The sequence below is a fragment of the Eubalaena glacialis genome, chromosome 18, assembly GCF_028564815.1.
Source record: "Eubalaena glacialis isolate mEubGla1 chromosome 18, mEubGla1.1.hap2.+ XY, whole genome shotgun sequence".
Lineage (NCBI taxonomy): Eukaryota > Metazoa > Chordata > Mammalia > Artiodactyla > Balaenidae > Eubalaena > Eubalaena glacialis.
The window spans coordinates 65,454,317-65,466,965 of NC_083733.1; the positions used below are offsets into that span (position 1 = coordinate 65,454,317).

Here is a 12,649-nt window from a genome sequence, read left to right on the forward strand (position 1 = left end):
TCAAATAATTTCATTTCTATACTCAGGAATTTTTATGGCAATATCTGTCACTTAACATCTACTACTAGGTATGTTTTCTCACATCCTTACATGTGAAAGATTTCATGTGCAGGAAATGGTAATCATTTGAAATGTATTGTTTGGGGAGGGTAAGTAGCGTATTTAAATATTTTCACATAAAAATGAGGAGAATGTTTTGGCATGGCACACATGAATAGAAGAAGATATATCATCACATTTATAAAAGATCTAGTGACTAGGATAGACTTTAGGACCTTTATAAGGTAGATTACTTTGTATTATGTAATATTGCTAACTAGTCATGTTGGCAAGAAAGACATTTCAGCATGGAGTTGATAGTGGAATTTTTCAGCCAACACAGAACACTACAGGAGAAACTAATTATAGGCAGAAGTCATGAATCCATTTTGTTCCTGGTGAGTTTTGTTTTAATAATAATTTCAAGGCAGCAAAATGGACATATTCACAAGAAAAGGACATTTCCTCAATCACAATAGATTTTGAAACATCTCTTGTAATATTAAGAAACAGATGCAAATTATTAATGATCAAAAATGTGAAAACACAACCATCTTGTTTGATCTGTGTATACATATTAAACCCTGTGCTAGAAAACTAAAGAGTATATACATTTTTGAGCACAGATGGAACAACTAAAATATTCACCACTGTCAAATTTAGGTAGAGATTTTATCCCAAAGGATTATGACAGTAGAGAGAGTGCTCCAACCACAAAATCTGAAAAGTCGCAACAACCAGACAGAAAAGAACTTTTCATTTATACGGAGGGCTAAACAAGTCTAGGGAAAAAAAGATCCCATATGCAGAATAAATGAGCAGGTGGCATGACGCACAGTTGATCAGGGAACGTTTTACCCTTAAGTCACCTACTCTTGGGAGTGGATGGTGTGGCAAGAGGCTTCTTCTGAATTCCAGTGCTCAAGAGTGGTCCAAAATTCAGGGGCCTTGGGAGAGGAGAAAAACGTAAGTAAATGTTGCTTAAGTCATGTTTACAAGCATTGTTCCGCGTGATCAATGAGGACAAACAATTCGGTAATCGTTGACGAGGCAAAGAGTGGGATTTTGGAGGGTCTGTATCTGGATGGTTCCTAAGTAAACAAAGGGGCCAACGTAAGTCTCATTGAAACTAATGGGGAAGAGTGGTTCTTAGTAAGTAAGCTGTTAAAAGGGGAAAGGAGTCCTTTTACCTTTGCTGTTTTCCAGAGTTACAGAGTTGTCACTATATAATGACACCAAGGAAAATTCAAAAGATAATAAATGTATGTTAATTTTGAAAATTTGAACATTAGACACTCAGTTTCTGAAGCTAGTGATGTTATCGAAAAATCTTACGGAATAAAGAACAAGTAAGAATAGCCACAAAAGAGAAGCCAAAAGAAAGTGGATATCCGTAGGAGACATGTTTATTCATGACTGGTAGATCAATGAAGTTAAAAATTCAGAAATACGCCAACGTGCACATGAAAAGTTAATAAGTAGCAAAACCTACAGTGGAGACATTAATATTCGGGAAATGGAAATTCCTATCCCAATAAGAAAGGGTCTTATTCGTCACATCCTATAGCAAGATAAAAGTCAAAGGGTAAAAAATAAAATATGGTTGAAACACACCATTATAAAGCAATTATACTCCAATAAAGATGTTTAAAAAAAAAGACAACATGAAGAAGGAGGAAAAAAAATACGGCTGAATTATTCAATAAGGCTTGGTTCTCAAGCACCTGACTGTGTAGCCAGTTACTTGCTCACGGTCTCCAACAGTCCCTCAGACAATGACAGGTTTGGGGTTGAAAATTTTCCTCAGTGATTTTTGATGCCTCCAAGTGAATGGGGAACAGAAGTGAAAATTATGCTCTGCAGGGAAGTGAGTGCAAAATGGCACATTCCGCACGGGCACAACTTTGCCTTTCCTGTCAGTCCAGTTTCCATCACCTACTCTAAAACTCAGGCTTTCGCTTAATACGAACGTGTTAACTGCCTGGGGTCTCAGAAGTTCCCGGGTCAGGCCACGCCCACAACCTCGAGCCCCGCCCCCTCCCCCGGCCGCAGAGCTCCCAGCGCCTCGCTGCTCAGAGGGCCCTCGTCTTTGCTCGCCGACCGTTCTCAACTCTCTGCTTCTGTACCTAGCCTGGCTCCAAAGGACACCAGACCAGTTCAAAGGATCCAAAGTAGAGAAGCAGAGCCTCTCCGGAGGGAAGAGGAACAGACCAGAATCTCCCAGGGGCGGCTTCGAAGGCCAGACCCGGCGTCCGCAGGCTGCGCCCGGCCATCAAACACCGCTTCCACCCACCGGAACGTCCTTTGACGCGCCCCTCAGTGGCCCCGCCCCCGACCCGCCGCCTTGCGCATGCGCAGTGAGGTGCAGACCCGGAACGAGGGGCGCGCTCTCGCGAGAGAGTCTCGGGTTTTTGGTCCGAAACTAACGGCGCTATGCAACCTTCAGGCCCCGCTTCTCCACACCTCGGTTTCGGGGGTCTCCCGGTAAGTTAAAACCCCCTGAACGCGGTCGTCGCTCTCGCTCTGAGTCCGCCCCTTTCGCCTCTCGCGGCGTCGGCAGAAGACTCGGTTCGGTCCTGGGAGTGTGGGTCCGGTTCCGGTTTAAATCGCTCTGAGGCAGGTGCCGGCCCCAACTTTATGCTTTCGGTCCGTAGAGACACTGACCTCGTGCAGCGACGTTTTCCTACTCTGACTCTCTTTCTCAAACCTTTGTGCGACTCCCGGCTCCCCTCCCCACCCCGACTCCTTCAGTCCTGTTGCCATCACCCCCTTTCTTTGATGGCTCATTGAGTCATGACAGTAGATGTAGCCTCCCACTTGTTTTACCTTTAATCTCAGAAGCCATTGGGTATGTTTTAAATGTCCAAATTACTTTCACTCTAAATTTCATTGTTCAGATTATGAGGTTTATATGCTTTCCGCTGTATTCTGTATTGGAACTATTCTCTGATATGTGGTAAATAACTTCATATGCATGTGGTAAGGGTGTTGATCACCTGTTAACACTCAAAACCTAGTTTAACCAGTTAGTTTAATATTCAGTAGCTTCTTTCTTCCCTTAAGTGATCTGCTCAATTAGTGAGCTCTGAGTTTAAGTGTCCAACTAAGTAGATTGTCCCCCCAAGTCCCCTTTGTCCTTTCTGTGCAGATGTTCACTGATGGGCTGGATTTGTTACTGACCTGGGTTCTTGGACTCTTTAATCAGTAGAAATTGGTAACAGGCCGGACGAGGAATTCAGGCAAAGCTTTACTGGGATTCGTGCTGCAGCACAAGTGAGCGGGAACAAGGAACAGGTGCCCTTGCTCGCTCCCTGATGGGGGTGCGGTGCGAGCTGGTCCCTTACAGGGGGTGAGGGTAGGGGCAGATCGGTGGGTCGGGCCAGAGGTGTGGCTTGGGTGGTCTGCCCACCCCCTTGGTGGTGCGGGGTGCAGGGATCACGTGCAGGACCCTGCTTTTGCTCTCAGCACCTCAGAAGTGGCAGCTGGGTTTTGGCCTTTTTGTTTCTTATTGTTCATAAGCTGTTTGCCCAAGCTGTGCATGTATGCAGTTACTTTTAGTCCCCTATGGTTTCTTTGTATTCTGTGTTCAGGACACATTTGTCCAGGTGCAGGCACTGTAGTCGAGGGTCCCAGGTTCCAGCCTTTTCCAGATTGATGTGAAACTTTGTTCCTACAGAACCCATGTGTTCATGATGAAGAGATTGTTAGGGCTCATCTCCACGGGTGACCCTCTCTCATGTTTTTCTGGAGGAATAACTATTTGTAATTTCGTATTTTTTGACTATAATGTTTTCTGGAAAAGAGGAATTAAATGTTTGAATTTGATTAAACCCATGAAAGAGAAGCTTCTCTTGCTCAGGAATATGAAAGGTAATCTGGAATTAGGATGTTTAAACCCTTTCTACCTAAACTATCCAGGCTGCCACTTCTACCCAGTTCTGCTCACCTAACTCAGATTTCTTCAGGGTAACTTGGTAAAATTACTCCCCCTCCGAGCCTCAGTGTACCCACCTGTGACATGGAGAAGATAGAGGAGACCAGTTTGCCCGGTTATAACTGAAATTTTAAACATGTTCCAGTCTACCAACAATTATGAAAAAACACTTAAAAAAAGAGGCAGGGGCATAGGCCCAGAGTTGGAGGCATACCTTTTTCTCAGCTTGTCTTTCTCTGTCTCTGTATCAGGGGTAAATCATAAGTTTGATTGTGTCATCTCTTGCCATTCCTTTTATGGTTTCCCATCACCCTTGGGACAAACTGTTCAATATCGCTTCAGCAGGGAGCTCTGGAGATGGGGTGGCCCCCCAGATTTGCTCCCAATTATTGCATCAGATGGTAACTCCATTCACAATCCCTGTTGATCCAGGGGGCAGAGACTTGCTCAGTCAATTCCAGGTCCTCCTCTTAGCTTTCAAAAAATGGGGGAAGAATTTCTGTCACCACATGGTGCTTTTTAAAATGGCTATTATTAACAGTACTATTTTCCTCTCCCCCTTTCTACTGTGGCTCATGCCATCCTTTTCTAAATTTGATGTATCCTCACACTTGTTTTAACTTAATCTCAGAACCCACTGGATATATTTTTTTTAATATTTATTTATTTGGCTGCATCTGGTCTTAGTTGCAGCACATGGGATCTTTAGTTGTGGCGTGCAAACTCTTTAGTTGCGGCGTGTGGGATCTAGTTCGCTGACCAGGGATTGAACCCGGGCCCCCTGCATTGGGATCACGGAGTCTTAGCCACTGGACCACCAGGGAAGTCCCTGGATATTTTTAAAATTTCCAGATTGTTTTCCCTCTGAATTTTATTGTTTAGATTATGAGGTTTATATGCTTTTTATCCTAACTTGGAACTATTTTTTGATGTCTGGTAAATAACTTTACAGTATTTCACTATGTGTGTGGTTAAGGATGTTGATAATCTTTTAACATTCAAAACCTAGTTTAACTAGTTGTTTAACATTCAGTAGCTGCTTTCTTCCCTTAAGTGATTTGCTAAATTAGTGAGCTCTGAGCTGAAGGCTCCAGCTAAGTAGACGTTCCCCTCTGATCCCCTCTGTCCTTTCTGTTGTTGAAGGATGGGCTGGAGTTTTTGTTTGTTTTTAATTTTTTGGCCACGCCACGCGGCGTGTGGGATCTTAGTTCCCTGACCAGGGATAGAGCCCGCACCCCCTGCAGTGGAAGCGTGGAGTCTTAACTACTGGACCGCCAGGGAAGTCCCAGGATGGGCTGGATTGATGTGGAATTTTGTTCCAACAGAGCCCATGTGTTCATGATGAAGAGATTGCTCAGAGCTCATCTCTACAGGTGACTCTCTTTCATGGTTTCCTGGAGTAATAACTATTTATCATTTTGTATTTTTTTAAGAGTTTTTTTTGTTTTTGTTTTCAAATTTTATTTATTATTTATTTATTTTTGGCTGCACTGGGTCTTTGCTGCTGTGCGTGGGCTTTCTCTAGTTGCGAGCTGGGGCTACTCTTTGTTGTGGTGCACGGGCTTCTCATTGCAGAGCACGGGCTCTAGGCGCGCGGGCTTCAGTAGTTGTGGCACGCAGGCTCAGTAGTTGTGGCTCATGGGCTCTAGAGTGCAGGCTCAGTAGTTGTGGTGCACGGGCTTAGTTGCTCCAAGGCATGTGGGATCTTCCCAGACCAGGGCTCGAACCCGTGTCCCCTGCATAGGCAGGCGGATTCTTAACCACTGCACCACCAGGGAAGTCCAGTATAATTTTGTATTTTTGATTCTATTTTTTTGGGAGTAGAGGAATTAAATGTTTGGGTTTGATTAAACCCCTGAAAGAGAAGCTTCTCTTGCTCAGGAATATGGAAGGTAATCTGGAATTGGGACAAACTCTTTGTATTTAAACTTACCCAGTCTGCCACTTACACTCAGTTCTGCTCACTCAACTCAGACTTCTTCAGGGTAACTTGGTAAAATTACTTCCCCTCTTTGAGTCTCATGCGCCACCTGTAACATGGAGAAGATAGAGCAGACCAGGTTTTCAGAGTCTGAGCAAATGGGATCCCTGAGATGATTTTGAACATTGGTCTTGTGTTTACATTTGGCAGGTTGTTTGGATGTGTGCCCAGTTATCATCAGAATTTGAAACACGTCCTAGTCCTGCAACAATAATGAAATCCACTAAGAAAGAGGCAGGCGCATAAGACCAGAGAAAGAGGCATGGCTCTCAGCTTCTTTCTCTATCTATGAATCGTGGGGTAAATCTTTTTTCTTTTTTCTTTTTTTTTTTTTTTTGAGACTTGTGTTGGTTTCATAGTGTATGCAGATGTCAAATCACTATTTAGTATATTTGAAACTAACATGTATTGTACATCAATTATACTTCAAAAAAATAGAAAAAAAAGCTAATATGACTTTAGAATACATTGATATAAATGCAACATTCGATATCAATATCATAAAAACAGATAGTTGGTTCTTCATCTCTTCAGTAGAATATTCTGTTTTGGACTTTGGGCCAAATTTTAGGAAGAACCTTTGACAACGTAGGATGCCTATATGAGAAAGCAGAACCGAGCCAAAGGACTTGTGACAACTTTTTGAATAATTGCTTAATTACAATCTTCACATAAACACTGGAGCACTGTAACTGAGTGCAAAAAACCACAGTATTTATTGGTTTATGATGTTTGTCATAAAAAAATACACAGTCTGTTTTACCGAAGGCAGAGGTTATGAAGAAAAGATGAGACCATGTGTTTGTGGAAACTTGTAGTGTTGGATGTGTTGCTGTGTGTGTCCACACTAATCAGTATCAACGAGAGTATGAGTGGGCAGGTAATGCAGTCAAATGGAGAACAGTTCCTACTCTGATTACGTTGAGGGGGTAAGAAGGCTACTTGTTGAAGATAGAAAATACCCCATCAATATGGACTGCCCTAGCTCCTTAGGTACCACATCCTCATAGTTAGTGACCTGGTTCCCGTCCCAACTGGCATAGAACCCACTTTGTAAACAGTGCTCGAGGTTGCACCCGTGGACGTGTTGGGAGCCACATCCTTGTACCTTCTGGTATACAGACAAATTTCAGCACTAGTAATCCAATAGGAAAGTAATAAAATGATGTTCATAATAAAATGATATTACTGTGAAAGTAATATTGCTGTAAACACAATGACATCTACCAACTGGTGTATGCTTACTTCTGCTGCAGTTATACCTCTGCTCATTCAATGTCGACAACCTATTTCCAATAAGACATTGAAACACAGACAGATATTTCTTTCTTAATAATTATGTTTTCATCGAGTGTTACATGATTAAGGATATCGTCTCGGGAGTTCCCTGGTGGTCCAGTGGCTAAGACTGCACACTGCCAATGCAGGGGGCCTGGGTTCAATCCCTGGTCAGGGAACTAGATCCCACATGCTGCAACTAAAGCTCCCGCAACTAAAAAGATCCCACGTGCCGCAACTAAAAAGATCCCACGTGCCGCAACTAAGACCCGACGCAGCCAAATAAATAAAAAAATACAATTTAAAAAAAAAAGGATATTGTCTTACCACTCAAACGCCTTGTTTCAAATGGCCTATAAGTAGACCCCACTGAATGATGAGGAGCTGGGTAAGTCAGTTACTATAAGGTGGGCTTTCAAATTATGTTCAGAAGAGATCTCAGGAGATGGTTGCCAGCATGTGGAACCGAATGCAAGCTACCAGAGTGGAAAACATGTTCCCTTTTACACAGAGCTTACATTCTTTTAGGGAAAATAGATATGTGAATATTTTAAAACATACGTTGTTAAATGAAATAATAGAAGCATGTGTAAACTGCAGAGGCGAATAATTCTTTCTGGGTGGGATTAAATGGGACCATTTAGGGGAAAAGAAAGAATCAGGAGAGGCAAATCTTACAGCCATTTCATCTTAGTTTATTTTTATTATTCAAGTTGGATTTAAATAGTTTATATTAATTCAACAGCTAATTAAGGAGAAGCAGCATTCCAAAATAAAGAAAGTAAGTGTGTTGTCGGGATGAGGAAGAGAATATTAGCATCCTGTAATGTTGCTTGGATGCAGAGTGTGACACAGAGAGTGAAAGAAATGCAGGCAAAGCAGGGGTCCTGTCACCAGGGGATCACGACATAGTCTCTCCTAAGGAGCTTGATTTGACCCTGTTGACACGAAGAGGTCATTGAGAGGCTAAAACAAGGTACTAATAGGTCAGTGTTGCACTTTAAATAGTGAACTCGCATAAGTGTATGGATTATGGATTGAAGGAAGAAGGAACCACAGGCAAGGGAGACACTTGGCAGATCTTTGAAATTATCTGAGTGACACGTGAGGATGGGCGTGGGGGAGAAAGCATCACATGAAAGGAAAGGATGAATTTGAAACCTACTGAGGAGGTAGAGTCTGTGTCATTTGATGATTTATTAGATGTAGGTAAGAGGAAAGGATGGAGTAATTGAAGATGATACATTGTTCCCTGGAAGAATAGATACTGTGCCACTAATTAAATTGAAGAAACAAGTATAATTACAGGTTTTAGGGTAAATCTTAAGTTTAATTGTGTCATCTCTTGGCACTAAACCCTCTTAGGGTTTCCCATCGCCTTCAGGACAGAAATCTAAAATCTTCAGTGTAGCTTCCGCAGGGAGCTCTGGAGCTGGGGTGGCCCCTCGGAGTTGCTGCCACTTGTCGGATGGGACAAGCATCCTATCCTGCGTCAGCCAGTCACTGGATGCTGGCTTCCTCGGGAGGAGCCAGGGGCTGGGAGGAGGCACTTGCCTCTGGTGAGGGCCAAGTGGACAAAGGACGGCGCAGCTGCAGCGCAGGGGGCGTTCCAGCAGCGGCAGGGAGGGCTTCCTGAGGAAGTGGGTGACAGGCTCACTGACTGGTCTCCTTATAGGAGGTTATTTTGTCTGCATCCCTCCTGTTGCTGTGGTCCTTCTCTCCCCCATATTAAGGTTCTCCCTGTGTGTATACTTGTGGCAGGGGAGGGAGGTATGTTGATTCTAAGCATTTAAGAACGTATTTTTGTCACACAGAATAATCCTACCTGAGAAAGAAGCTCAGAGGAAGAGGAAAGAAAGAAGGAATGGCCCTTTCCCAGGTGAAAGTCATATTCTTTGTGGACTGTTCTCTCCTTCCTAAAATGACACGTTTTGGATGCGCTGAGCTTCTTGGTCTCTGAAGTTTCCTGTCTAAAATATTTACTCACACACAGGGCCTCCCCTCAGTCTCCTCTCACCTCCCTGCAGATTCCATCTCACTGTGACCCAGTGACGGGGAGCTTGGGAAGAGCCCCCTTTTAGGTGGTCATCCCGTGAAAGGTTTTATACTGAGGCGTGGATTGGAGATGGGGAGTAGGCTCTGTGGTGTCAGTGAGGTAGGGCAGTGAGGATGGTTTACTGCACCCTTCTGGATGCCCCTTCATCTCCACGTAAACCAGGATGAAAGAGACTACATATGTAAGTGATGTACTACTGTGCACATAATACCTGAGGAGGTCTGGGAAGGAAGACTGACATGGGGAAACGTGCTTTGTCAGATTTTATAAGTGCCTTTGAAATAAAAGGAGTAAATCAGTGTTTTTCACTCTAAAATACCAGTACTGTAAAGTAGAATGGGAAGCTGAGAAACAGAAATAAATAATAGGGTGTTATCTAACAGTAAGGGTTTTAAAAATTATTCACAGCACGTTCGTCTTACAGAGACCCTCCTGTTCTTGTATGGACTCTCATGCAGCATGTGTTTTATTTATTTATTTAAAAATACTTATTTATTTATTTACTTTGGCTGTGCCAGGTCTTCGTTGCAGCACGTGGGATCTTCGTTCCAGCATGCGGGATCTTTGGTTGCAGCATGCGGGATCTTTGGTTGCAGCATGTATGCGTGATCTAGTTCCCCAACCAGGGATTGAACCTGGGCCCCCTGTGTTGGGAGCGTGGAGTCTTACCCACTGGACCACCAGGGAAGTCCCAGCATGTGTTTTAGATAAAGATGGTTATAATTTAGCCAAGACATAGGAGCACAAATTTCTGTCATCAGATCGACTGGAGCCAAATTATGATTCTACTGCTTGTTGTTCAGTGTTATATTTTTTTGTTTTAAACACTTCATAGATGTAGTTTTGTAATTCAACTTCACACAGCGATGCAGTTTAGAGACTACGAAGTAAAATATCCCCTTCCCTGTCACATCTTAACACCATCACTTACTGTCTCCATCAGAAACCACTGTTTGTTCTCAGTGCAAATCTTACAACAGTACATTTATATATGGAAATGTGATTTTAGAAAATATTCTTTACTAAATATTTTGTTACGGTATTTTATTCTTCAAATTTAAATGTCTACATACCACGTATCTTAGACTTGTTTTCATGAACAGACATAGAGATGACTTTCTTTTTTGTATCCTCAGTGGAGCATTCTCTTAATGAAGATAAATGGGTCCTTTACAGTTTTTACTGTGACAAGAAAAGGCCGGGACTTCCCTGGTGGTCCAGTGGTTAAGAATCCACCTTCCAATGCAGGGGACGCAGGTTTGATCCCTGGTCGGGGAACTAAGATCCCATATGCCGTGGGGCAACAGAGCCCATGCGCCACAGCTACCGAGCCTGTGCACTCTAGAGCCCATCCGCCACAACTAGAGAGGCTGCGTGCCGCAACAATTGCCCATGTGCTGCAGCTAAGACCTGACGCAGCCAAATAAGTAAATAAATTTATTATTATTTTAAAAAAAGCCACAGTGGCTGCTTCTGAGCATGCCGACTTTACTACAGATTTCTAAGAATTTCTCCAGAATGGGAAGCTTGAGCATGATTACTGGGTTAATAATGGTGTTCGTAAGAAAGCACAGATACTACAATTACTAAATAAAGATTTTAAATCAACTATCTTAATTGTACTCAGAGACTTAAGGGAAACCATGGACAGAGAACTAAAAGAAAGTAGGAGAAAATTGTTTCAAGAAACAGAAAATATCAGTAAAGAGAATTAGAAATTCTAGAGCTGAAAAGTACCACAACTGAAATTGAGAATTCACTAGAGGATTTCAACAGCAGATTGACAATCAGAATAAAGAATCAGTGAACCTGAACGTAGGTTAATTGGAATTATCCACTCTGAATAGAAGAAAGGTGGTAAAAAGAAACATGAACAGAGACTAAGAAACTTTTGAGACATTCCCAAGAATACCAGTATACACATAATAGGAGTCCTAGAAGGAAAGGAGAAACAGGAAAAGGCAGAAATAATATTTGAAGAAATAAGAGCTGAAAAACCTCACAAATTTATTAAAAATGTGAACCTGCAAATCCAAGAAAGTCAACGAACTCCAAGTATGATAAATTCATAGAGAGCTTGGGCAAGACACATAGTCAAGTGTTAAAATACAAAAAAAAGAATGTAGAGAGTAGCAAGACAGAAATGACTTCTCATGTACAAAGATGCTTAATAAAATTAACAGCCTCTTTCTCAGAAACTGTGGAGGCCAGGAAGGAATCTGATGATATATTTAAATTTTGAAAGATTAAAAAAAATTCATTATCAGGCAAACTATGCTTTAAAATTGATAATGAAATTTAGAGACTCCTAGATAAACGAAAGCTGAGGAAGTTCACACTGACAGACTTATCCTACATGAAACACTAAATGGAATTCTTGAGGCCAAAATTAAAGGCTACTAGCAGTACCTCAAAGGCACAGGAACAAATAAAGAACAGTGGTAATATAACTACATAGGTGTATATAAAAGGCAGTATTACTGTATTTTTTGGTTTATAACTCATTTTTTAACCTGAATTAAAAGGCAAATATGTAAACAATCATTATAAATCTGTTATTGAATGCAAAATGTATAAAGAAGTAATTTTTGACAATAACAATATAAAGGGAGACAGGATATATATATATATAATATATAACCTGCAGGGTAACCACTAAGAAAATAATTTTAACATATACAGAAATGTGAATATGAAGGGAATCAAAATGTTATGCATGTAGACACACACAAAGAAGGAAACGAGAGGAATTACAAGACCAAGAAAATATTGGACATACAGAAAGCAAATAGCTAAACAGCAAAAGTAATTCCTCCCTTGTTTATTGGGTACTTTTAATGTAAGTAGATCAAACTCTTCATTAAAAGTCAATGATTGCAAGAATTTTTATAAAATGATTCTACTGTATCTTTCTACAGAATGCTAACTTTAAGATACTCAAATGGGTTGAAAGTGAAAGGATAGGAAAAAACATTGTGGAAATAGTTACCAGTCTTAGCTACACTAATGTCAGATTAAATAAACTTTAAGTCATAAAATTGTTACCAGAGAAGTTCAAGGATATTTTATATATATATATATATAATTATATATATGTATATACATATATATAAGATACATGTAAGGTATATGTATTTATATACATAAAAGAGTCAATTCATCGAGAAGATGAAACAACTGTAAACAATATATACGTAAGTACAAAGCCCCACATCTTTTGAAGCAAAATTTGAGGAGTGATAGACAGTTCAACTATAATAGTTGGAGACCTCAAAATACTCTCCTTTTAAACTTTTGTTTTGGCTGTGTTGGGTCTTCGTTGCTGCGCGCGGGCTTTCTCTAGTTGTGGCGAGCGGGGGCT

At 41.4% G+C, this 12,649-nt stretch overlaps 1 pseudogene; it reads left to right on the top strand.

Annotated features, from left to right (window-relative positions):
• Nucleotides 1-2,446: 2,446 nt before the first annotated feature.
• Nucleotides 2,447-12,649, top strand: part of LOC133078712 (zinc finger protein 677-like) — a 38,478-nt pseudogene continuing 28,275 nt past the window's right edge.